The sequence below is a fragment of the Corvus moneduloides genome, chromosome 6, assembly GCF_009650955.1.
Source record: "Corvus moneduloides isolate bCorMon1 chromosome 6, bCorMon1.pri, whole genome shotgun sequence".
NCBI classification, from domain to species: domain Eukaryota; kingdom Metazoa; phylum Chordata; class Aves; order Passeriformes; family Corvidae; genus Corvus; species Corvus moneduloides.
Genome location: NC_045481.1, coordinates 11,392,228 through 11,418,453, shown reverse-complemented (window position 1 = coordinate 11,418,453; position 26,226 = coordinate 11,392,228). Strand labels below are relative to the sequence as shown.

The following is a 26,226-nucleotide window of genomic DNA, read 5'->3' as shown; positions in this document are numbered from 1 at the left end:
TTGTACACTGCATGGACACTTGACTGGGTTTAGGGCTCTACAATAATATTTGTAAGGGAAAATGAATCAACCCAGTATGTGCAACACCTGTCCATTCTCCTACAGTAATAAAGGATAATGGTAAAACTGCGCAGTGTGAACATGGCAGGATATATGAGGAGAAGATAAACCAAGTCTTTGTGTGGGCTGGACTTCAATCTCTTGTACTACTGCATCCCAGGAAGAAAGCCTAGATGGGGTTCCACTAGAAGACTCACTGTGAGGGTAAGCCCTGAGAGCTGCTCCATAAGTGATATAGGGCCAGGAGACTGTCCTTCCATCCCTCAGATCAGCAAGGCTGATATAGCAGCCGGAGGGGGCAAGGGTTGCATGTGCCTGTTCAAAGCTCAGCATAATGTGAATGTGGGCTAGACTGCTGTTCTTTTGATGGCTAACCCGATGTTTTCGACACTGATGAGTTGAAAACCACCAACTCCTACCTGCCCATTCTCTCAGTTTGGTGATATCTTTCTGGTCTTCTTCACTACCAGGCAGGTAGAACCTATCCTATTTTTTCAGATCTGACGATCTGAAAAAAAAGTTTAATGTCAGGTGAGAACATGCAAATTTCCCTGGGTATATCCTTCCTCAGATCATTGATGAAGATATCATACAAAACCAACATCACTTTTTTTATGGACTGTTTTTTTCAACAATAACATATATTAAAAATGAGACCTACAAGTGGCACATAAGGTGGACAACTCTAAGGCAGCTAGATCATAAGCTGGACATTCTATTTAATTCGTGCTGAATCTAGCATGTACACTCTATGTGCAGCAGTAGAAAGTGGTACAGTACAGAAGATCTTTGTGAGCACTGTTAAGAAGGCAAAGGCTCATCCATCCAGACCACAGCGATTTTGCAGTATATCTGCCCTCCTCACTCCTGCAGTCTGCATAACATGCTAGAAATTTTATTCAGATAGCTGGAAGGTACTTACAGAGTGAAAGAGATGGGCTTTGTCTAGTGATTTAATCAGCAGAGAGAATCCAGGTTAGGATGGACTTTGTCACTTAATTATTTTCACAACTTTACCTTCAATGTTCATAAAATTATGCTGCACCTCTTGGGTAAGTCAGAAAGCTTTGCTCCTTAACATTTGCAGAGTTCAGATCTGAATATAAAAATGGTATTGAGTTACAAAGTAAAATCATAAAAGTAAATGTTTCCCTGAGAACCCAAGACTAAACCAGATCCAAAATATGTCATCTCCCTTGAGCTCTGTGTTACATCTGTAAGACCAGATACAAAAACCTTGGTAAAGTCTCTCTGAGTAACTAAGAGGCTGAAAAAGACAAGGCCAAATGAGATACAAAAATTATCCAGCCAAATACACAGTCTGCTTGCAATAGCACAGAGACTAGAAGTACTAAGAGCCTTAATGCTGTTTTTTGAAACTGTTATAGGCACCCAACTTGGGCAAAATAGTTAGGTGTTAGACCCACTGGGGCTCCAGAGCTTCTGTCCCAGCTGCATCTGTCCCCTTTATGACTAAAGAGAACTTTACCTTCCTGAAACAAGACAGAAGAGTTGCCAAGAGAAAGACATTCTGAAGCACCAGGCTCAGGTGTCTGAAAGGCACGAGAATTGGGATTCTGCAGTAAACACCAAGAATCAGTCGGGATTCAGAGCAACAAACTTGTTTCTACAGGTAAGCAAAAGGAGCACCCAGCTGTTGCCCACCAGCTCAGCTGTAGGAGGAAATAGGTTCTGGACTGCAGCTGCTTGATCCCATTTCAAAATCGGTGTGGGTGGGGGATGTAATAATCATAATAGCAATTTTTTTCAGGAATATTGAACACAAGCAATGAATCAAATAAGGATTGGCAGCAATTTATGTAAGCTGGGATCTCCCTATTCTTGTAAACAAGATCTGAAGATAAACTTTTAATCAATGACATTATAAAACTTCCTCCTGCTCAGTTTGTTACAGTCTCAGAAAAACAACAGCTCAGTCAGGTAGAACTCGTCTTGGGGCAGAAGGATGCTCCAGGACAAGATTTATTCCAGCCCCATTTTCTGTGGTAATAATTTAGAAGAGTTACGAAAGATCTTAAAAGCTCACTCACAAAAGCTAAGTGTTTCTGTAGAATGTGATAAATTTTATAATAATTTGAGACACAAGAAGAAACTGCAGCTCTGTGTGGTAGAAAGAAGGCAAAGTGAATGTTGTTCATTTGGAAATGTTCTAGAGGGAACGCTATAATATAAATTGGTTTATGATATTAATAAGAGAGAATTCAAAGGATGATTGTTGGCAGAGGAAAATTTAACCTGGCCCAAAACTTTGAAATTACCAAAAGTAATAGAAGCAGTACTGAAAAATTACAAGATATGTGAGTATAACTCAGAGACGATCAAACTGCTTCAGTAAACAAAATATGAAGCCAGTTGGAAGGAACTTGCTCTCCTGAGGGTTGCTTGCATGTGGAGGAGCTCATTTTACATCAGGTTGTCAGCATAAAATGGCCCAATGTCATAAGTGCCGGAATTTACAAGGCTGGGCCAGAAAATGCAATGGTGACTGTCAAGAAGCATTTCAAACTCAGGGTACAACCCCAGCCAAAGCAAATGATAAGGAGGCAGGAGGAGGAGGGGGAAAGGTTTAATGTTGATGGGAAGGTACACATTCCACCTCCTAGGTGGAGGGCTCTCTGCTTCCCTTTGATTATATAAGTTTTGGTAGTCTGAGTCCAAGGCAAAGTCTGTCAGGCAGTGAGCACTCCAAAGAGCTAAAAGATAATCTCTCTTATTTTATGAGCACAAGACCATATTTCTTCAGATGCAGAACTGATCCAGCTACATGTAACTTAACAGTGGAAAACAGGTCACTGTGCAAGGTCAGCGCTGAGGCAGCAATAGACCTATCAATATTAACCATAATCTATTGGAGATGGCTCCATGTGCCTGCTGGAAGAGACTGTAGCAGGCTACCTCAGCTACTCCAAAGCAAGCCTTCTATTCAGGGAAACAAACTGAATGAGCTGGGAAACAAACTGAATTATGTAGGAAACAGACATTTAAGAGAAAACATACATTTAAATCAAAAACTACAGAAGAAAGCAAAAAACAAGTCAAAATCTGGGATTAAATGAAGCATCATTTTTCACTTTCAGAAAGAAATTTCTTTTTGGCAAAATATTGTGGAAGACAAGGAGAAAGGAAGGGCTGAAGGACACGAAAGCCATCAGTGTCTAATTCACTATCAAATATTCCAAGCTTGTTAACATCCACAAAAACTCTGCATAGCCACCAAAATTTTTCCTGGTGTTTGTATTGAACAACAAATACACAGGAGAACAGCAGTGTTGATACTAAGTTCTGCTGATGTTAATGATAAAGAAATGGACAATTTGATAAAGAAATATAAAAAGTGTTTTTAATAACTGTTTCAGTTATTAATATACTCTAGTTTTTGTATTTCCCCTGCTATACTTTCCCTACTTCTTTAAGTTCATGGACTTCCTGTTGATGTTTTGATTCAGACTGACATGTTTAATTAGTGTATGCCCTGTGAATCTGTTTATTTCTTTGCTAATTTTGTTTGCTTGTTTTTGAACCTACATGGAATTGTTGTCTCCTCAACATAATCTGCCAATGAGTTGTGTTATGTAAATATTTAAGTTTGTGAAAGGTACTTTTATTTTTATTGCTTTGAAACTTCCATGTCTGCACACTTGTATATAGAGGGAAAGGCTCAACAGTTTTCCTATTTATTACTTCACTCTTCATATTTTTATAGATCTTTCCAAGTTGAAAAGTCCTTTCTTTGTTGTTGCTTTACGTGGAAGTTGCTTAAAATTTCTGGTTATCCTTGTTCTTCTCTATACCTTTCCTAGAGCTACTTTACCTACTTTAGTTCCAGTTCTAATGTGTGGAATGTCCAGATCTACACATTCTATTCAAAATACACAGCATTCAAAGCAGCATATTGATATCTTGTCTGCTCTCAGCAATTCTCTAAAACAGTTCCTCTATCATGGAAGATAATGCCAAGATTTCAGATTACTTTCCTACTATGCCTTCATCCTGTTTAAGTGCTCGTGTTGCACCTTGATATTTGTGAACAAAATTAATTATCTGGCAGATTGCCTCTTCACAAGTTCCCAAAATTCTACAACTTTTTTTTCCCCCATCTTTAGTATTCTTTGCTCTTCCTTTGGTAGCATTTATGCCCTTTTCTATTTCCCCTGCCCTTTTCTATTTCCCACAACTATATATGACTTCCACCTATTTGGGAGGATGTATTTTTAAGAGCTACTTTCTTCTTTAATCTGGCTGTTTCATGAAGCTGAATCCTTTTTATTTTGTGGTTGGGTTTTCATTGAATGGTTCTGTTTTCATTGAATGGTTCTGTTTAATTAGCACTGTTCATTAGCTGCAATCCTCTGATGTGGTGGTTTTAAACTTTCTCCATGCAAGCTATAAAAAAATTGTCCTTCTAGCTGCTCCTTTTTAGTTTCCTGTTAACTAGTTTTCTCATGGTAATATGTAGATCTATTTAAGAAAGTAATGCTTTTGTTCATTTCCCTTTCCATCAACTCAGTTCAACATGCCTATATGAAACTATATCACAGTCAAATTGCAGTGTTCCTTATATTAAATGTGTTTGGTGGGGGATTATGTTTGTTTGTTTGTTTGTTTGTGATTCTTGTTAGGTTTGGGTTGGGGTTTTTTTTTAATGCAGATAAAAATTAGTTAGTTATAAAAAGAAGGATTTCAAGACCTCTTCAGAAGCAAAATCCTTTCTGGATAAAGACAAAACCTGCCTTTTTATAGTGGAGATGTAGGTTTTTCTATGTGGTAAAGATGCAGTTGCTCCTCTGTGCTCTCGTTTTTTACATTGGATTGATCTTAAAGAACAAAAAAGTCTCTAGCTGCCTTGAAAAAGTATAAAGATGTATAAAAGCTTGAAAGGCAGGTGACTGCAGAGAACCACTGCTGCCCCTAGGCAGTAGCCAGTGAGCAGAAAAAGCCATGGTACACCAGTGTCTCTGACGTGTTAGTCAGGAACCTTGGTGAAATGACCAACGTAGGCTATCTTAGTCAAATGGAACACTCTTGAATTGGAATAGGGCAGCTAGCTATTTTTTTACCAAAAAAAAAAAAAAAAATCAATCACAATTATTTACTATTTGATTGCTGTAAAGGGGAAAAAACTGGATATCTCACACCCCTACAATCTTTTCTAAGGACAACCTTAGTCTTCCAACATTCCCTTTAAATTACTTTTCATTGGTACTAAAGTAAAATTATGTGGTACACTCCCTGTCCTGGTTTGAGATTTGTCACATAATATTATGTACTGAAATTTTGCTAAAGTTTTTTACAGCCCAAAATACACCCTCAGGCTTGTATGAGTACAAGTTGTCCCTCAGTCATATTTTCTTCTTGAGTTCTGATTTTGCCATTTTTGAAAACACTGGCAGCAAAGACCATAATAAGTGGAAATAATGTCTGAGTGAAAACTGCAGGAGCACAACTTTTCCACAAGTTATATCATATACTCATTGTTCATTGTTTCTCTATATAAAATGTTTCCTGACAACCTATAACATCAGGGCCAAGACTAACTTGTTTTATGGCAGCAACTGGTGTGTATAATCAAAATTAAAATCAGAAGACTTGCAGGGATTGTCTGTTTGGAAAGAGAAATAGACCAAGAGGTATCTGAACATCTCTTCAAATTCCTACAATGCACATCTGTGATGAAGTAAACACAGCAAGGAGCTTTTGCTAGTGTCATAAATAGGATCAGATATGAAAGATCTGGATTGTAATGTTCTTGGTACTTGAAAACATAAACCAGGGAAAGACTTATGCCATAGATCATAAAATTTGAATTTAAAATGTAGAATTGAAGTAAATTATATAATTCACATTTTTTTAAAAATCCCATGTAAATATTATTCAGTAATTATGCTGAAAATTTTGCTTATCTATAATCATCTAACAACTTTCTAGGATAACTGTATGGTATTCATTTTATACAGTTAACAAGTGATACATACAGTTAAGTGAGTTATGATACATATCCTAGCTAAATGGGATGAAAATAACTTAAAGGTGATATCTCTCAGAGCTTGTAATTCTAAGAGCAGAATCAGCAAAACTTGCAAGATTACCAGGTTAAACATTATGATCAGTGTGAATAACATGCACACTTCTTGACAAATTTTAATTTTTTCCACTTGTTCTGTTGTGCACTGGTTATGATAGAGGGTCAGAGAAAAAGATAATCACTCTTTGCTCTGTGCTACAGAATGGTTTGCATGCTCTCTTTACCTTGTCTTCTCTCCAGGCTCCTCACCTGTGTATAAGAAAAACAAGATGTCAGTGACTAGTTCAGCAGTGATTAAAGTTAACTTAGATGCCCAAGGGCAAACCAAAATCCTTCTTTGCTACTAAAAGACCTGATATTTTCCTAAGCTTTGCAGTTCACCCAGCATATAGGATTGTACCTGCAAACATGATGAATACCTAGGCACTGCACATGAGTATTCTAGATCTCAGTCAGGTTTTGGTAGAGAAACCAGAGAAAAAAATCCTCCTAAATTTTCAGTCCAAGTGGTAAAATCAGAGCATGCTTAATGTGCTAGTTCCGTTTCTTAAAAAAAATGCAGTTTGGGATGCTACCTTTTTTGTAAGAGTAAGAGAAGCATCCTTTAATATCACTCTTCACAATATTTATTGAGGAGATGGGAAATCCAGGAGGAAGAGGGAATAAGAAAGAACATGAAGAATGATCAAATGTGAAAATACAAGATGGGTTAATGAGAACCCTCGCAGAAATTCTGTAGAATGAGAGCTAATTCTTTAAGGCTGTTTTTAATAACATCTGCCAGAGAAAAGAGTGAATGTGATCAAAGTTATTTGTTGTTGCATGTACTTCCTTGATTCTCACAAAATCACTCTGCTTGGATAGTAGCTGTTGGAACAGCACCCGAAATTCTGCCTCTGAGAACAATTTAATGGGCAGTTTTCACATTAACAAATATGTAGTTCACAAGACTAGCCAGCAGAGAGCAACACTATTTAAATTTGAACTGAGCGTGATATCTTGACAAACTAATTATTACATTACTGTGCATAAAACTGTATAATGCAGCACATTAAATGTAATGCTCTGTTACATCAGTCACAGCCACTCACTGCCAATGCATTCCGATGTAATGCCTAACCCAGAAAAACATGTATGCAAATCATCTGCATACTTGCTTTTAATTTGCATGATCTTGAGGAGTTCTTCTGAGGTTATAATATATGGCAAACTTGTAGAATTAAACACAGATGTACTTTTATTTCACACACAAAATTTAACTACAAAGCTTTAACAAGGAATTTGCACAATGAAATTATTCCCTCTAGCCACCTTAAGGGGTCAGATGCTCAGAATTAATTCAGTTTGTGCAGGGCATATTGGGCAAATAAAAACCGTCTGTTTTATCTGCAAGTTTTTCTGTATCTGTTGGTGGAAAAAGTTTACCATCTCCTTTACATGGCAGCCCTCAAAAATTCCTAGTCTGGAATTACTCCAGTCCCTCTCTTGGTGCAGCCATTGGACAACAGCTATAAAAACTGTCTGCATAGTTCATTGGGGCATTGGTGAGGTGATCTGCTGAGTCCAGTCACCCTGAGAAATGCCCTTCAGTCTAGGCAATGATTTCTTTGCCCTTGTCTCTATTTCTTTCAGCTTCCTAAAGATATAGGGACCAACTTAAAATCCAGCTGTACCAAGAATGGCAGAGTAACAGGCTTTCCCAGATGGTGGGAAAGCCTCTTTACTCTGGCATCATGTCTATCCTGGTCCACAGATTTATACTGGAAGATGATGTGTCTGCCAAAGAACGTAATTTCTTAATGCTGCCAGTGAGCAGAGCATCTCTATCATTCTCAGCCTGGGAGATGTCTTGGAACAGTTCTCAGATTGATAGTAAGAGATACTGAAAGGTGGCAGTGAGTTCCTTGGCAAATATGAAATAGGTTCTGGAGGGAGAAATCCTGAACTGTCTCAGCCATATAGTATCTCTAATGTTCTTTTCCCATCTGCATTATTTTTCCACTGAGGCTGAACCAAAAAGTTAACAAAGACACAGACTATCCCTTTCAATTACTTAGGGATGAAAATTTTTTTTCGTTAAACAAGTTCCAAAAAAGAACAAAAACTAGGAAGAAAAAGCATTTAACTGAGAGTGTAGCATTAAACTTGTAAAGTGGCTTACTGAGCATCTTACAGCAACATAGTACATATATTATATTGAAGCAGAGGCAGGCAACCAACTTTCTATGAAAATCTTTCTGTTTTGCCAAATTAAATTATTTGGTCTGTGTTCATCCAGGCTCACCCACAAAGCATTCTTGTAGCCTGTCTTGCAAAAAGGAATATTCAGAGTAAATTTTACTTAAATATTGCTAAATATTTCCAGAAGGTGAATGCGAAATTAACATAGAGACTTCACAGCAGCAGTCTGATCCAAAAAATTGCACTCAGCTTAGGAAAAAGGAACTGTACCACGTATCTAGGCAAAATACAGGACATGTCATGAATTATGAGAGTTCAAAACAAATAGTGGACAGAAGGTGTAGAGGTCAATCAGAAGTCATTTTGGTTTTTTGGTCAGATTAACTTCCCAAAGCTTCTGAAAGAGTATGGAGATCTTTACAACACAAAACCGAGGAAATATCACTGAGTAAATAACCTGCTTCAAAAGATCCTCCAAACTTGCCTGTACTCCTGAAATCACAGGCGTACGTTACAGTGGAGATGATGTATTATACAGATTTAAAACAAGAATATGGGACTTTCAATATCAAGAAGTGTAACAGCACTGAGAGGAAGTAAAGAGGTACTGATTCCTCTGTTCCTTTTTTGGTTGATTCCTAGTCTGCTTGTCCTGGTGTGTTTGAACAGTGAAAGCTAACCGAACTCAGTTGGTTTCCACTCTGATCTAAAGTGTAGCAGATGATGCTTGCAGTACGAAGGGTGAGTAATAATGTCTTTCACATTTGCGTTTATCAGATTGTTTCAAATACAGCAATTAATTCAAGTCTCATATAATGCCAGGAGCCATCGTACCTTGTGTAAGCACAGTATAGAAGATTATTAAACCAGCTTTCTCTTAGAGCATTTAATGTGACACATCTTAAGTCATTCTCTTCACTTAGACTATATAGTCAGTACACTTCCCCCATTACTAAATGCCACAGGAATTTATGTCACTGATGTCTATGGGGCTTGATACTTATGGGGAAGACGAAAAAGCTCCAACTGGAAACTCAAGCCAAAAGGAATATTCCTCAAGGAGAACAGATGTGAGGGAATCCTCAGAAAGGAAGATCATGCAAGACAAGTTATGAATACCATCTGAATTGGAAGGATTAGTGCAAAGAGCTAGCAGAAAATGAGTTCATGAATAGAGGGACCGCAAAACACCCCTTTGTCTTCTGGAAAGGTTGTTCAATTCTATCATAAACTTTCTGGTACTATGGCCACCCAGAGGAAAATGCAAAGTTAAGAGCATCTTTTCCATCTCTTTTTATATGTCCTCTTACTCTTTATCTTCTAATTTTTCACAAGATCATTATTTAAAGTAAAGAAGCAGAGACAAGGCAGGCCATAAATTCATTTTGTGCCACATGGTGTGGTGTGCTTAGCACTCCCTCTTACTTGTGCCTGAGCACAGCCCTGCCCAACTTGATAGCTGTGATATGTCTGCTTAGAAGGTACAAACTGCTACAAGATCCAGTAGATTCAATGTATTATTCCAAAGCATTTGGGGCTAAGGAAACATTAGGCTGGCATGACCACAAACAGGACAAAGGCATAGCCTCGTCAGCAGTCTTCCTGCTGTGAGGAAATGGCCAGCAAGCTACAGGAATTGTGAACTCTATTTCTCACACATTAACCTGTTACTGACTGGTCCTTTTCATGGTTTTTAACATCATCAGGATCTCCAGAACCATACTGGAGGAACAGTCTGGTCCCAACAAACACATATAAGGTAATCATAGATCATATCTCCCTAGACAATCTGGAAAAGCCTCCACTGCAACAGACATTGCCTTCTTGCAGCCAAGGTCAGCTATGTCTGGAGTGCTGACCTGGTGGTTGAAGGTGACAGTGTCTCATGGTATCCCTTTTGCATGCTTTACAATCTAGCCTGCTCTATTTTCAATCTAATTATCTTTTTTGCCACTGATGTCTCTCTCAGTTGGGATGAACTGGAGGTCAATTGAGATGAACTGGGATATCCAGATGCAGAGGGAAGGACTGCTGTAGTGTTTTTCTTTCCAGGGCAAGGCATGGACATATCTTCAGTGAACATCTCAAACATCACTGCTCATTACCTCTCAATCCTGACCAGTCTGCAGAAGGTCTGGACTTTTTCTTTCACCAGCTATTTCTAGGGTCTTGATCGTCCCTTTCAAAGCCACCCACACTTTAAACAGAAGGGCCATGACACAAAAATTAGACATGTATAGAAGACTATAATGGAAGGCCATGTGTACAGCAACACTTCCCAGGCTCCATCAAGCCAGAACCCAAAGGTTTCCTGATCCTGATGTAGTATTGTTGTATAGCAAAAAATGGATTATTCTTCCATGAACTTCTCTGGAAAGATTGCAAATGGATTTTCATGACTTGGAGGAGGTTCAGCTGTGTTTTGTCTTAGCACCACTGCTGAGCAGGAGAAGAAGACATACTTTAGTCTAATCATATCTTCCTTATCAGCACATTTCAAAGTTCTAACAAATTTCTAAGTTCTAGGTAAGTGAATTCTTTCGGAAAATTTTACCAGTTACACATTAAAGATTATTCTTTAGCTGTGAGCTTTGGTTTGGGAAAATCAATATCTAAGTATCCATCATGTGAACACACATCTACCAAGTTGCATGCAGAAGAGATGCTAGGCACCACATAAATCCATAGAAGGGTTAGAGTGCTAGTCTTCTGCAATTATGACTGTTTCAAGTTAAAAAACAAAAGCATCAATTTTAAAAGTGTACTTTTAACTAACTCTTTCAGAGATTGGCTTCAGAAAATATGAGAATTCTGAAAGCTTTCCTTGGAAGATGGCAAAATCTTCAAAATCATCCCAGTGAGTACATTGCCAACGACTTATTTCAACACAGCTGCTAATCCATCATATGCATTTTATGGAAAGAGTTTCCTCATATATCAGATCTGTTGGGCTGCAAGCTAGTCATAGTATGTTGTGCCTTCACCTGAATTTTTTGACTGGAATAAAGGATAAAAGATATCAACCCTCTTATGTGCCAGGTTCTTGAATGACAGAGATAAAAATACATTTTGGAAGCTGCTTATTGCTACATTATGCAGTCACTTTTGAAATAGTTAAAACTCCAAAACACCAAATAAATAAGTTTGAATACCATTTGTTGAACACAAATTTCTAGATGTCTGCCCACAAGGGAAAGAGAAGCCACTTTTTGTATTTGTTGAACAGAAAATGTGGCATTGCAAAGACTATGAATTACATAGTGTTCTCCCTGAAAAATAGAATTGCATAATATGTTGTTTTACTACTGCACGTAGTAAAAAATCATTCTTAGGTCCCAAAGCCAGAAAAAACAACACATGAAAGGACAAACTGACTACAAGTTCACTGCTTTGGATATAAAAAGGTATCTGGCATGATGAAGTCTTTTTTAGTCCATGTGGTTTTCATTTGAATTGGTTCATGTAAGGTTCTTTCAAGAGGAGGAAAAAAATGCGATAAATCTCCTTAGGAATAGAGCTGTGCAAGCTTGGGAAACTCGCTGGGCAAGCCAGCTTCTTTTGTTCGCCAAATTCTAGGGGCACAAGAGCCTAATGAGAGCTTAATTAAAATTGATGTGAAAAAATTAAACACTTTAAAGTATTGTTTGGGGGCTTGCAGAGCTCATGCCAGTGAAAGTTGATAATTTTGTGGGTTTGGAATTTAATTACATTAATTGGGGTTTTTTTCATCTACAGAACTCTCTTGCTATCTCTTTTCTTTCCATCTAAGAAACAAACTAGAAAAATATTGGTAGGAAAGAGCCCGTCTGTTTTCCTCAGTTTCCCTGGGTCCAGAAGAGTGAGTGAGTGTTCACGTCAGAGTTGAGATGCTCTTCCCCTTTCAGGACATTTTTCTACGTGGTCTTTTTCAGGCAAGCATGAAATCATTCTGTTTGAGCTTTGAGCATATGTGCATTCATGCTACGCATCCTTGGACAGAGCTGTCTGCTGAGCACAAATTGATATTTTCTGTCTTTCAGCAGGGGCTTTAGCTTGGGCTCAGCACTGTAAATGCAGTAACATGGCTTCCAGTTCAAGGCTGTCATACATCCAACTGGCTCAAGTCTTGGGCAGAAAAACTTGTATTCTGCCTGCAAATTGTATGTAGACCTTCTCTGATACTCATTCACACTGAGCTTGATCTGATGCCTGTTGGAATCAGTGATAGTCTTTACACTTCAATAGGTTTTGCAATAATCTTCCTTCAATGTCTTGCAAGAAGTATTTATCACTCAGAACTTCTAGGGGCTTAGGGGGCCCCAGGATGCCCAATATCTAGAAGTGTTAGATTTTGCCATTTCAGTTCAGACATCCCTTTCACACAAAAATTAACAATCTTGTTCCAAGCGAATTTCCAGTTTGGTAACAGATTTAGTGAGCATGAACACCATTCACCATTCATCATCTCCAACGGCTGCTTGAAGAACTTTGAACTCTGGCAAGTTCCTGGACAAGACAGGAGCTCACTTTGCTAGTAGCATTACCTGATTAGAGCCTATTGTGCACCAGTGCAAAACATGGCTGGGAATCAGTGGTGTTACATCAGCCCCATGAATTTGAATAGTCAGACTTTATATGGTTTTAAAGGTAATATATAAGTATATAAGTATATAACACCTTATAAGGTTGCTTGAAAGAGAAATGGCATCAGAAATGATTGTATTTTTTAATGGAACAGTTTTATCTAGGTCCTTACAAGTGACGCTCTCCATAGGTATTCTAACAAAGATTCAAGGTCAGGCAATTATTTCTCTGCTTATTTTTACATCAAAAATATTTATTCAAGCTAGACCAGAAAAGTTTAGTCTATCGGCAATGATTTTTTGGGGTTGTTGATTTTTTTTTCATTTGGCAAAAGAAGCTAAAATAAACAGGTTCTTTTGGGGTTTTTTTTAAAAGTCGTCTGGTTTTGGGAGGAAAACACCCACTTCCTGAAGTGGTTAATCTTGAAAACAGAATTTTGGGACCCCTCTGTTATAATTTTGTATTACAAACCAAGTAGAAAAACAATTATCTGAGTGGTGGAGCAACATGATCAGCTGGTTTTTTGCTAAAATTAAACCTTTCTATGAGCTAGGCCAGTGGATATCAGCTATCTCTGGATATGAATATATTTGTGTCTCAAGGGAATAACATGGGTATTTTGATGAATAAGTCAAGCCTCTAGACAGCCCAACAGAGACTATTTCTTACATATTGTTCCCAGGGAAACCAAACTGAAAGCAGAACTTTCCAAAGAGGAAGCAGCCATCACAAAACACTGACCAGCTGTAGGTGGATGTGCTTCACAGAAATACTTCTGGGTTTTTACCTCCTTTTATCTATTTCTTAACAGTAAATAGATCCTTTAATCCCATGGCTCCTGCAGGTGAATTCAGCTCACTAATAAAGAACATGCTTTTCCAGCCACATCGATTTTACATTTGTATAAAGTCCAATGGAGTCTGTTCAGTAAACACAAAATTCTTTCACTGGGCCTGAGAGGTGTGATGACAATGAACAAAAAACCCAGACAGAAGCATTTTTCCAACTTAATTTTTGCAATGAAAAAAATTTCTTCAAATCACCTGCAACTGAGCAATAAAGCTCAAGCACTGTAAATTCATGCATAAATTGGTTCTGTAATTTTCATCCCTACCTCTGTACCAAAGCTAGCTTCTTATATATGCACTCTTATCTTTCTACTAAAAGAAAAGATATTTTCTTTTAGTAGTCTCATCAATACAAAGAACTTTTAAAGCCAAGTTATGGCACTATCAGAGTCAACCCAGAATCTTTTGATCAAGTAATCAAATTAAATATCAAAAGGCAATTAAAAAGATTTCAGTCTACCTCCAGATTTCAGTCAAGCATGATGAAAGCATTATTATTATTTTATTACCTTCCACTTTCTTGAATCCTGCCATATGGCTCAGGTGATGTAGATCCACAATTATCGAAGAAGGTTTAACTTAGATCAAAGCATCATGGAATTCAAAATTTTACTACTTTCTCTGAATTTCAGCAATGCTGTTCCATGGGTTTCTTTCCGACCCATTGCCTTATAGTATAGCAAATTCTCAGTTTACACAACACTTTTTACATCCACAAAGACATCCAATATATCACAAAGAATTATTATTGCACTTAGATTTTTCATACCCTGTCAATTCTTTTCTTCATCTTCAATTAAATGTTCTTAGCAAGAAGAAAACAGATCTTCCTTTTTTTGTAACCACAGTATTTGGTATCCTGGGATATAATGTGAACAGTATGCTGCTCCTGCTATTATTATTAATAGTAATTTTGTATTATGTAATTTGTACCTTATACAACATTCAAAATCAGCATATTCCTGTGCCCAGAGTATTTCTGATTTTGGGGGACATGTGGCACCAGTTGTATCTGGATGAACTGCAACACAGAATAACAGAAGAATATCCTTAGGAGCTTAGTGACTGGTGGGATAAATATGCCTTCTTCTTTTGACCAGCCAGTTCTGCTGGCTTCAAAGCAAACCAACTCCATGAGCTCTCAGAATTTTTAGGATGACAAGAAGATTGCCATCTACTGACCTGAAGCTCATATTGTACATATAGATCATCATTAGGTGGCTGAACTCCCCAACCTGTCCCCCACATATAGAGCAGATGGAAAGAAATGGATTCATTAAGAGGAATTCAAAGCAGGATGTGTCCTGAAACACTGCTTGCAAAGGTATTTTTGTGTCTCTGGTGATTTTAGGAGGACTGAAGGAAGCCTCCTAACTGGGGCACTTAGTAGTTAGATATTCAGTGATTGGAGTGCTGCAGTGGTACAGGGAAAGGGTAGCTCCATTGTTCCTCTGAGGCCTCAGCCCATTTTTTTTTTCCAATAAATTTCCAAAATTTTTATAGCAAGAGCTGTGGTCTTTCTGCACCCTTTATATTTACTAAAACCCAGACATCCATCTGCAGAGCAATAGAAAGATCAGACACCAAGAAAATATAGAAAAAAAAGCAAAAAGAAGCATGGAGAGACAAGTTGTGATGTTAGTGTGTGTGTGTGTGCATCTGCCATGATGGTTTAAGTATGTTTTGGTGTTGATATGTCTGTAGGAAGGAAAGGACAAAATAATTTCAAAAAAGTATAACACCAATAAGGTGATCGTGAGGGAATGTAATTAAAGGGATGTGAGGCTATGAGTGCTGAAACAACACAGTGGAAAGGGGAAGGAAATCAGAGGCATGAGAACATAATGGCTAATGAAGGATCTTAGAAGCTGAAACCAAGAATTTAACTTCATAAAAAGTACATCAGGAGCCCAAGGATGTGCTCTCTTCAAGCAGACAAAAGCCAGATGTAGTGGGGCTTGCTATGCAGCTTTGGGTCATTATTACATGTTGGTTCCATTACTTCTGTCTTCATCAAGTGTTATTAACTCATCATCACCACAGGCTGCCTTTTTGTCATGTAGATCTTTGTACTCTGAGCAAAACGTCATTCATTGTTCATAGTTTCTTCCAAGCAGAGTAGCAATACCTTTGTGGCTGGAAGGATAGTCATGATACCTGAATTGCTGGAGCATACTATGGAAGCATGGCAGATCCTGCCAGGGAGCAGGAAGAAAATAGAGCAACAACTCATATGTTATACCTCTAAGATGCATAAGTGTGTATAGCCAAAAATTTCTTCATTGCCATAAACTGCTAGGGTTTGGGACCCAAATAAAAAGACAGCTCACGTGAACCTTAGTTTGGTTTCAAGTAAAAAGTCTATTTCATCCTTTATTTTTGATCAAAGTTATTACCAGGGTTTTTTTTCAACACTAAAAGGAGGTTTCAGTGTCAGCTACATAGCTATCTAAGTATTCGAAAAGTGTCACCAAATTTCAAGGGTTGTTCTTCACAACAGATTCTTCAACTTTTACAAGAGCTATAATTTTGATCGAGTTTCCAGTCAGGTGCACATTAGGAATGGTTTTAATCAAATTAATTAGGTGCCACTCATCAAATAAATATTTACAAATAGGTAATTTTACCTGTGATGGGGGAGAAAAATAGCAGACACTCCTAGAAAAATTTCCTGGCTCTTTCTGGTGTTTTTTTTTTCTTGCCTCTGTTATTAAGCAACTACTCGTTTCTCGATAAGCCCCTGATGTCAATTCAACCCTTTCATACTTCAAATGGCTCTGGGCTTTGGTTTAACTTGCAGCAGATTAATTCTGTCTCTTCCATTGAGTTTAGTTGTCTGTGACTTCCCTGCAAAAGCAGATATTTTCTTTGTGAACAAACTTTGCTTCTCTGAGATATTATTCAGCTTTGTGCAAACTGCCATCACTCGGAGAGGATGTTCTCCAGGTTTCTTTTGTAATCTGCTCTGTACCAAACTCAGGCACCTTCTAGGAAGCTCATCTGTGCCCTAGGAAAAATGTGCAGTCCCTCCCTGCTCAGTTTCTTCTCACTTTCAGAGAAAGGCAAGGCAAGTCTACTGCTGGTTGTAGTTTCTCTTTTCTTGACTTGCTGCCACACAAGGTTATCAGTAGACTGAGCAGAGGAGTGATGGTGGTTTGTTTCCCCTGTCACAGAGGCATAGCAACAGTTCACCCTCAGAAGATGTATGGCAGGAATGTGATGTCCCTGTTCCAGTGAGCCAGAGACAAAAATCTCTACAGCACTTGACCAGAATCAGCTGTTCTGCTCTGTCGTGCACTGGAAGATCTCTCACACCAGCTGGATGGGTGTCACAGCCACAAACTGAGTGAGAAGTACCAGGGTTTGCCTCAGGCATGGAGCCAGAAACAGAATCTGACACAGTCCCACAGTCATGCCTAGCTCCCAAATGCATTGCTCCTATTAAAAATCTCCATCCCTTTCCTGAAACCCATTTATTTTAGGGAACATCTGTTATGCCGGTGTAACTGGAGGGCACATTGTGTTGGTGTAAACAAGGCCAGGGGAAGTTTCATGCTGTCTTCCCACCATGTCTTCTTTGTTCTGCTCCCTTCTCATCCCAGTGACAGCTGTGTCCTGGGCAGAGCTTACCATTTCTGTGGAATAGTGTGGCATTTTTATCCTGATTTCCTAATAGTGTGATAATTGTGAGATCATGTCCTTCATGTGTTTGTGGAAACAGCCATTGTAGAGGTACCCTATAGCCCTTACCCTTCCTGGTAACTTTTTATCCTGTTTATCAGTCTCAAACAAATATGCCAGAAGGTTGAAGAGGTTCGAAATATCAAATGACTGGTATATCTCCTGAGAAAAAGGTGTGATGAAAAGGAAGGCATGGTAATAGCAGCACACCAAATATTAGACCTCAGAAAATTTGCAGGATTTCTTTTCTCTCTCCCTTGTATCCACTAGAGACAAATGTATACGAAACCTAACTCTTTCAGTGCTGCTGCTAGTTGAGTTACTTTTTGTCTGTAAGGCTCAGTGTAAACAAAGGTTATCTCACTGAACGCTCCTTCCAGTCTCACTTTGGTATGTAGACAAGACTGACAGTCAAGAACTGTCTCCTCCAAACAGGGTAATGATCAAAACATGGGGAATAGTGTGTCAGAAGACACTTTTATGTCTTCTGCTCTCAGTTTCCCAAAGGCTCAATACTGTGAAAGGCCAAGGCTTACACCCTTGCTTATATTTGGGGTTTGCTTTTTATTGTGTTTATCTTGCTGTTTCCACATCCACTGATGTATGTGGTAGCAGAGGCATGAACTGAGAACAGTTTCATCTGTAGATCTCCATATACAGCAGGTCACCCGGCCATACACAGGAAACTTGACTTCCATGGACAGGTTTTGCATTTTCTACTTAGAAAATATTAATAAGAAAAAGCATCTATCAGACCAGACAGTCTTCACTGATATGTGCTAAATAGATAAAACACCAAAGAACCAAAAATGCTAATTATGAGTAATGGGCAATTCAGATATACTTAGGACCCCCAGATCACTGAGTCTGAAGCCTTATCTGACACTACTTCTTCTCCCATCTGTGAAATTATGACATACTAAGTGCCTAGATTTCAGTAAACTAAGAGTGACCTGGAAGTTAAATTTAATATTCCATTGTCATGAAAGAAATGTCCTTGCTGCACACTGTAAATTCTGAGAAATTCCATTAATGTGTGTAGACAAAATACTTAGGCTTCACACTACGAAAAACCCCAAAACCAGACAAGGGCAACGGGCAACTTGATCCCTTTGTAAAACTTTGTAATTTTCTAACCCATGCTTTTGCTACTTGCAAAACTAAATTGACACTGAATTTAAATTTTACAAACATTGTAAAGAAAATTTCTTTTTTTTTTCCTCCTTGTCCTTAGCCTGAAGTTAACTTTATGTTTGATTAACTCAGAGACTTATTTGCTAATAGCTACTGGCAATAGTGATGCAACATTGTCATGAATTTTCATCTTGTTCCACTACATTCCATCAAAAACACTGAAAAGATTATCCTTTTGTATTATGCTAGGATTCCTCAGACAGGCTATGGTGCCTGTGAAAGGTTCTCAGTAAATATAGCTTTTATTTCCAGGTACAATTTTGGAAGACAACAGTTACACAACTTTCCAAAGAGCAACAGCATCCCAGCAGCAAAAGTTTACAGCTTTTGGACCAGAGCTATGGCATATGGGTCGGAACTGTTTGTGACTCAAACCACAGAGGAAGCTGATGCTTTCCTGCAAAAAAAAGATGGAGCTTTTTGCTCAGCACTGCTGGTAGAAAGGGGAAAAGACAGCTATCAAAATTTTATTTCCTTACTGCCTGACAGTAATGCCTGACTCTGAGAATTCAGGTAAGTAGGGAAAAATGTACTTAATAGAACATGAGTAGGTCTGTTTTTGAAGCATCAGTTTCAGCTAGGGAGATAATGGGCAATTGAAAAGCCTCCTTGTGCTGGACTGGACTAGACCTGCTAGGGAAGACATGATTATAAAATATCTCTCTCAGACATCTGTATGTTCTTCCTGAAGCCTTTTCTGTTTGTTTCTGATGTGAAATTTTACTTTATTTGCCACAATGGAGTAGTGTATATAATTCACTTCCCATTAAGGTCCATGGGGACAGTTAATAGAAGTGGGGCTGGCAAACAGCCCTCATCCATACTGCATTGTTTGAAATGGTTACTCAATTCCCCATCTTTGACATTGTTTTCAAACATGCAAGTTTTTTTTAATGAACAGAGTAAACTCAAATGTTAGATCAATTCGATTTTCTTTTATCCTTGGTAAGCACAACTGAAACAGGACAACTCTAAAAAGTTGCATAGACCTGTTAAATAGGAAGACTTCTTTATAAGGAAAGTTACAGAAAGCAGAGAATTGTAAAAAACTGAGGAGTGACAGTGCCATACTTGTAGACAAGATGAGTACATGAAAGAAGGAATGCTAAGGAGAAATGATCAAAAATGTGTGGAGATTGTATTAGTGAACAATCTCATTAGAATGATTCGTAGTTGAGCAATTTTGACTTAGAGAGGTTCCTTTAATTCATGGCAAGAAACTGGGAGGTCCTGGAACCATAGAAAACCAAGAATTAGTGATAGAAAACACCAAAAGTTTAGAATTTCCAACGTAGGTGATTATTCCAAATGTTTTGAATCTTGTAGCTTTGTCGTGTTAGATGTTAGATTTCATACTAATGTTAAATGTGGACACTCTGTCCCAAGACCATTGAGATCATTTCTGCAGTACTAGAGCAGGATGCGTTATACTTCATTGGTTTCTCAGAGATATTTATCTAACTTGTTCTTAAAAATTTGCAAGGAAGGAGATAAAATGCTATTCCTAATCTGCTCCTGTATTTTATTGTGGGTTCTGATCACTGATAAACTGGAGGGATTCTGTTAATGAGCAGTATATCCACCTTAGATGAAAAGATGCTGGACTAGATTTTTATAATGGCCTTATGTCTCATTTTCCAACTTTGCAGATCTTTACAATCACCTTTTCTGTCCAAAGGTGGTCTTCCTGCTGTCTTTGGGTTAACATAAAGCTAACAAATGACCAATGATAACTATTATTGCTACTTTAAAGGCACTGGCATTGCTATTACTATAATTAGTGGCACTACTATTTTACTTTGTTTATATGACGGATTGCTGGCAGAAGGAAACCAAAAATGAAACAAAATTTTGATAGACTAGTGTGTAAACCTTAGGAAAGTGGGATTCCACCTGAAATGCAGGAAAACATGAAGAAGTAGAATGGGAAGTGTAGTCAAAGTCCCTTTTCAGTTTCTAAGGGAAGTTAGACATCTAGGTATAGCAGGACTGGGCCATGTGTCAAGGGAACATTGTGGGACAAAGTGAGCATCTACCAGTCCAAAACATCTACCTCCTCCCAATACACTTCTCATCAATATTCCAGATTCTTCAAAGACCTACTTCCAAGATGCCCTGACAGGTGCAGTTGGTGACAAAGTGGAGAGTAAGCACTGTGTTGCCAAGTAGGACAAATGTAGGACCATGAGAAAATCCCTGCTAAATCACGTGATCTACAAAAGTGTGGCATGCCCACCAACACCCAGGCCTGAAACATCCGTTTGTCATCTTTCCAGGAAAATGTTTCCAACACTTTAAAGTTTTCCGTGCTTATTGAAGATTTTGTTTCTTGTGGCATTTATGTGCATTTACGTAACTTCTGTAAATCTGTTGCTAATTGTTGTATTTGCTTCTTTATTTCATTTGTCCGATGCCCTTTGAGTGGTTTCAATAAAATTGCATATTATGACTAACGGTCTCTGTCCCCCATCAGAGAGTACTTTTATGTCTCAAATAAAGAAGGTCTGACAAACAGACCCTACGCCTTTATTCTTTACACATCCAAGTCTCCCATCCCACTCTTTGACATAATGGGATTCCTTCAGGATGGGACAAGGTGACACTCACACTGTGCAGGCTGGGAAGGCATTGAATCCACATGGTAGTCAAGTTTCTCACTCAGCTCAGACAATAATAAGGCACTGAGATGTGGCCTTCAAGGTTTGCAAAGGATATTGTAATGGTGTGCTTCTTCTTCCCATTCCCATATATATCTGTATATATCCTATATTATATCCCATAATCTGCTCAGGTGGTAACCACCAGTACTGGTTGTAATGGTGTGTCTGGTCATGAGAGCTCACTCCAACTCACGCTGGTTTTTGGGGAGACAGATAGCAATACAATAGCCAAAGTTTAGAGCAACGCATCCGCCTAATCAAGGTCTGAGTCAAGCCAACTTTGGAAGAAACATTTGCAGTTGACATACAGATCCAGCTATGAGTCAATTACCTTACTTCTTAAATTGTGGGACCCGTTGAGGTCTACTGCACAGAAGTGGGCTGCATGCCAGGATCTCACCTGGAGTAGACATAAGGTTACTTCTCAAGTAACTTCTCAAAGAGAACTCTTACTGCATCTGATAACTCAGTAAGTGACTTGGGAAGAAGCATGTTGAAACTTCGAAATCTCAGCTAGGTGATATAAAGGGTTGAATGCGCACATATAATCCTTTAGACATAAACTGTTGACCAAGTCTGGGACTAAGCTGGATTCAGCTGCACCTAAACTCCCTTCTGAGAAGGGGTTTAGAAAGCAAGGGGATCCTTTCTGAACTTCAAAACTCAGCGGGAGGGTGCCTGTGATAGTTTTGTCTGACCCTATCAACTGTACCTTACCACCAAATCTTGTTAAACTACTGTCCTATTTACAATCAAACTTTGTTAAATCACACTGGTTTATATCAGTTAACATATTGTTACTTCTCTCTTATGAAGTGCTTAATCTGTGACAGAAATGCACTTAGAGCACACTCAGCAGTTATAGTGTATTTGGTACATTCTAAGTAAATATCCGTCTGTACAGATTACTGCAAAACTCAGCTATGTTCAAAGATCTAATTCACAAAAAAATTGCATATAAACATGTTAGGGTCTCCCCCCCCGCCATGTGGTCCTGGGAGAGGGGCCCTGGGGGGAGGCACAGGGTTTCCCTGCCCCTGGTCAGCCTCGTTCCCCATTGGTTGTTTTGTGTTCCCCTGCGCGGGCAAGGACCCTCGGGTCCCGCGATTGAGCAGTTCCTCAGCAGAGCTCCAGCCATGTGGTTGGAGAAATAAACATCTCTCTGAAACATCTATGAAGAATCGTTCCATAGATATTTCTTTTCCACAGGCCTCATTGTCTGATACGCGCGTTGCAGTTTCCCCACTGTAACATAAACATCTATAGTGCTAATTGTTACAAAGCAGTTCTACTGAACAGTGCTGGTTAGCTGGAACCAGAAATGGTTCTGTTCTTAATAAGGTTGTTCCAGGAAAAGTGAATCCACAAGTAGCTACTCTTTTTCATTTCCTCCATTCTCCTCTGTCTGAAGCCAAATCTGCTTGGCACTGCAGCAGCTGGCTTCCAAGATAAGGCTGTGAGATCTTGCCGAAGCATACTATGGTCTCTGCGTATGCACAGATGTCAGCAGCATTTCTGCAGTGCAGGGATCCCTCTGTAGTGGCTTGCGTCTTGACAGTGCTATGCATTCCTAGACCCTCCCCTTATGCAAACCCAGACTAATCACAGAAACATCACAAAGAGAAATGTGGAAGTTTGAAAGGCCAATGCCATCAAATTCCACAGCTTCAATAGCTCCTAGCATAACCCTGAGCAGTGAGAATACATTGACCCTAGCAACAGGTTTGGTATGCTGGTCCAGAAGACAGTATTAGTATTCTAAAGACTGTCAGTGCAATATCTATATACTGGTTTAAAGAAAATTAGTGACTTTAGTCAACAAATGAGCTTAAAACGTCTATTGCCAAAGTTTATGTGCGACATAATTCTACAGATTCATCTTCAGTGGCCAGTATCCATCTCACCCACATTTTTAAAATATCCCCATTCACATAAGGCATTTTTATATAGATATAAAATAATAAAATGTTGAACAAATTCTTACAGTTCATAATATATTGGTGGTTTCTTCCCAAAGCAACACAAATTATAATGTCAAAACACTCATTTTGATAATGTAGAAAAAGCAGGGATTTTCATTTTAGTCCCTCAATAATATAATTATATCTGCTTTTTCTGGAATTCATTTGAAAGTTGATGGTCTGAAATCCTAATCTTGACATTTTTTTTAAAGTCATTTAAAAATAAACCTCTGTGATTCACTTTTGCAGAGACGCAAGTTTCAAAACATGAATAAAATGGAGTCAAAAATCAAATAGGAAACTTTTTTCTTTTTAAAAAGAAAAAAAAATTGATGATATTATTTTGGGGCCTGGATCTTTATCTGAATACCTGACAACTTGGAGGAAGGAGATTTCTTTCAGGAGTAAGTTTGCATGCAGGCGTATGTCTTTCTTTGAGTTCCCTAGGCCCAATTTCATCATATGTTACAGTACGTTTTACTTTAAAACAACGCTTGGAGGCAATAAGTAGTTTGAAGTTGATCAAAGGTCTGTGCTTAAGATATTCCAGCTCCAGTATTTACTACTGTATATTCAGAAAAACATAACAGTAAAAACCAGTCTAATGTCAGAATGCGATAACTAGGATATAAGTAGAAATATTAGTGAAAAGAACCTAATGAGAAAGGAAAAAAGAAAGAGTATCATCCACAGAAAAACCGCTGTGATTTCCCAACACTGATAAATGAAATTTGCTTTGGGTAAATAAGAAAGAGGAAAAAAGTCAGCTTGTGTTTCTGGGGTGGAAAAGAACAGGCCATCCAGCACAGGCACTGTGTGTGGCTCTGTTAGCCATCAGCACCAGAAAGAAGACATTTTCTTGGTCTTAGCCTCGGGTAAACTGCAGAGGCTATTCAGTTAACCTCACAGACTACCTTAGAAACTAGAACAGCTAAAGAGCATCTGGAGTATGATCTTATTGCTCTATTTTTTTCATAACTTTGTTGCAAATTCCACATTTTCATTTTTCAAGTAAACTTATTTAAATTCTTGCGTATGAAACCAACTTTGCATCATATGACGCACATGGGCGAAGTAGTCTTTAACATCAAATTGTGCCACTTTCACTCTTGCAATGTCCTGGAAGAGGTCCAGCATGTTAAGAGAACACAAGTGTGCCTCTGGCTGTACTGTAAAGGCCAGTAGACATTAGCAATGTGGGTGACTTGTGCTGAGGACATCAGGGCCACCAGTGAGTATGTGGCACCCATGAGTGCTCTTCACATCTGTTATGCACTGGCTGCTCAAGGGCTCTTCAAGAAACAGGAGAAAATAGAAAGAATAGAGCAGTCACCCCACAAGAAGAAATGAAGAAATGGCGAAGAGAGAGGGCCTGGAGTTAACAAACAATTCACAAGAGATTAAGAGATGGCAGAGACAAAGATGAGGTAGGGCAGAAGGGAAGGACCAGCCTGAACCCAGGCGGGCTTGCATGAAGATAAACTGGACGAAATTTCACAGGGTACGGGGAAGGGTATTGTAGGACGAAGGTATGAGATGGGAATATGAGGCTCATTGTCACCAGGGACAATCTCATGAAACCAAGCAAGGTATGGAAAGAAATGAAGATCAGTTTATCTGCAGTGGAATTTTATTACTTTGCAGAGCAAGATGGCAGATCTTAGCAATCTCAGGCAGTCTGAGAAGCAGCAAAAAAAAAGGTATCAGTGACGAACTGTGGAACACCTTCTTAGAGAGTAACCTTATCTTACTGGGTAATGCCTGTGCAACAAGGCACACAGTTTTCTGCGGTCCAGTATAGTTGCTTAGAGGAACTTCTAACAAAAATGCAAAAGGAGATAAATAGAACATTTCTTCGCTTGACTTCAATGTACTGGGAAATTACATAGAGAAAACAATGGCAATTGATAAAAAACTATGAGGCAACAGAAGATTTCCAGCAGAAAGAAATAATTGCCGAGAATTACTATGCAAGTATGTAGTCTGCCACAGGAACTGTATATAAGTATTCATTTTAAAAAGCCCAACTGAAACATTCACAAACTAAGTGCAACCAGCTTGAACAACAAAACAAGAGCTTTAGTAGCAGCACGGGTTGACAAACTGGATATTATAATAAAAACCAGTGGCCTACACTCACGACTAGAATGCAGGTGCTGGGGAATATGCACTGTTCAGTCATCATATGATCAAATTGGTAAAAATAGTTGTGAGCATCTTAAGTTAATTATGTGGTATTCTGCAGAATGAATCGTGAAACAGAATCCTTTTGGGTCTAAATCATCCAAAGGAAGAAGAATGAACAAAATTATATTGTTGCAGTCCTGGGAATGAGCCATGGGCCAGTACAGTAAGAGTGGGGAACAGAGCTCTTGTTAACATTATTAAAGGCAGAAATCTGACAGGAACAGTCTCATTTGAAAGACCTTAATTTCCAGATAGAGGTTGGAAAGCAACTACGACTTTCTGCCAGGTGCAGTAAAAAGGTCTGGAGTCAATTTCATGAGGCTCTGAAGAAACATAACAAAAGCAAACACAACCCAAGCTTTAAATGAACCCCAACTGAGCTCCCTCTCCGAAATTTGTGAAGCTAAATTAACCACTTGGGCACTTAAGAATGAGCAAGACTTCTTCACTCACATGCCTTGACCTGTGAAAAAAAAACATTTAAAGAAACAGATATATGAAGGGAATAATTTGCTACAGGCTTCAGTAAGAGCAGTAATGTTGACCACCAGGGTGAAATTGGGATGTGTGGGAATGGTAGGGGAAGCAAAATTCAGAATTTAAAATAGTCTACTTCAATATCACATATTCTGCACTTCAAAATTTCTCAGAAACAGATACATTAAATTCTAGTGTAATAAATTACCATACAGGAGTTTTATTTTGTGAGGACAACATCTCCCTTTAAATGGAACATAAAAAAATACATAGATTTTCTAAAGATGAATCATGCCAACATATCCCAGGCCTTTGTTTGATATTTAAAGGCACGAGGGATGTTAGAGGAAGTACAAACCTACCTCTGAAAT

At 38.6% G+C, this 26,226-nt stretch overlaps 2 long non-coding RNA genes across 2 annotated transcripts in view; one reads left to right on the top strand and one right to left on the bottom strand.

Moving 5' to 3' along the window:
* The window catches only part of LOC116445149, a 274,986-nt gene that overhangs the window by 27,735 nt on the left and 221,025 nt on the right, over nucleotides 1-26,226 (bottom strand). The window contains exon 12 of the long non-coding RNA XR_004240674.1: nucleotides 6,328-6,352. This is a non-coding gene — a long non-coding RNA (uncharacterized LOC116445149). The remainder of the gene's footprint in view (nucleotides 1-6,327; nucleotides 6,353-26,226) is intronic.
* Nucleotides 1,173-21,086, top strand: LOC116445150. The gene is made up of 3 exons (XR_004240675.1): nucleotides 1,173-1,693; nucleotides 18,823-19,083; nucleotides 20,657-21,086. It is a non-coding gene; the product is annotated as an uncharacterized LOC116445150 (long non-coding RNA).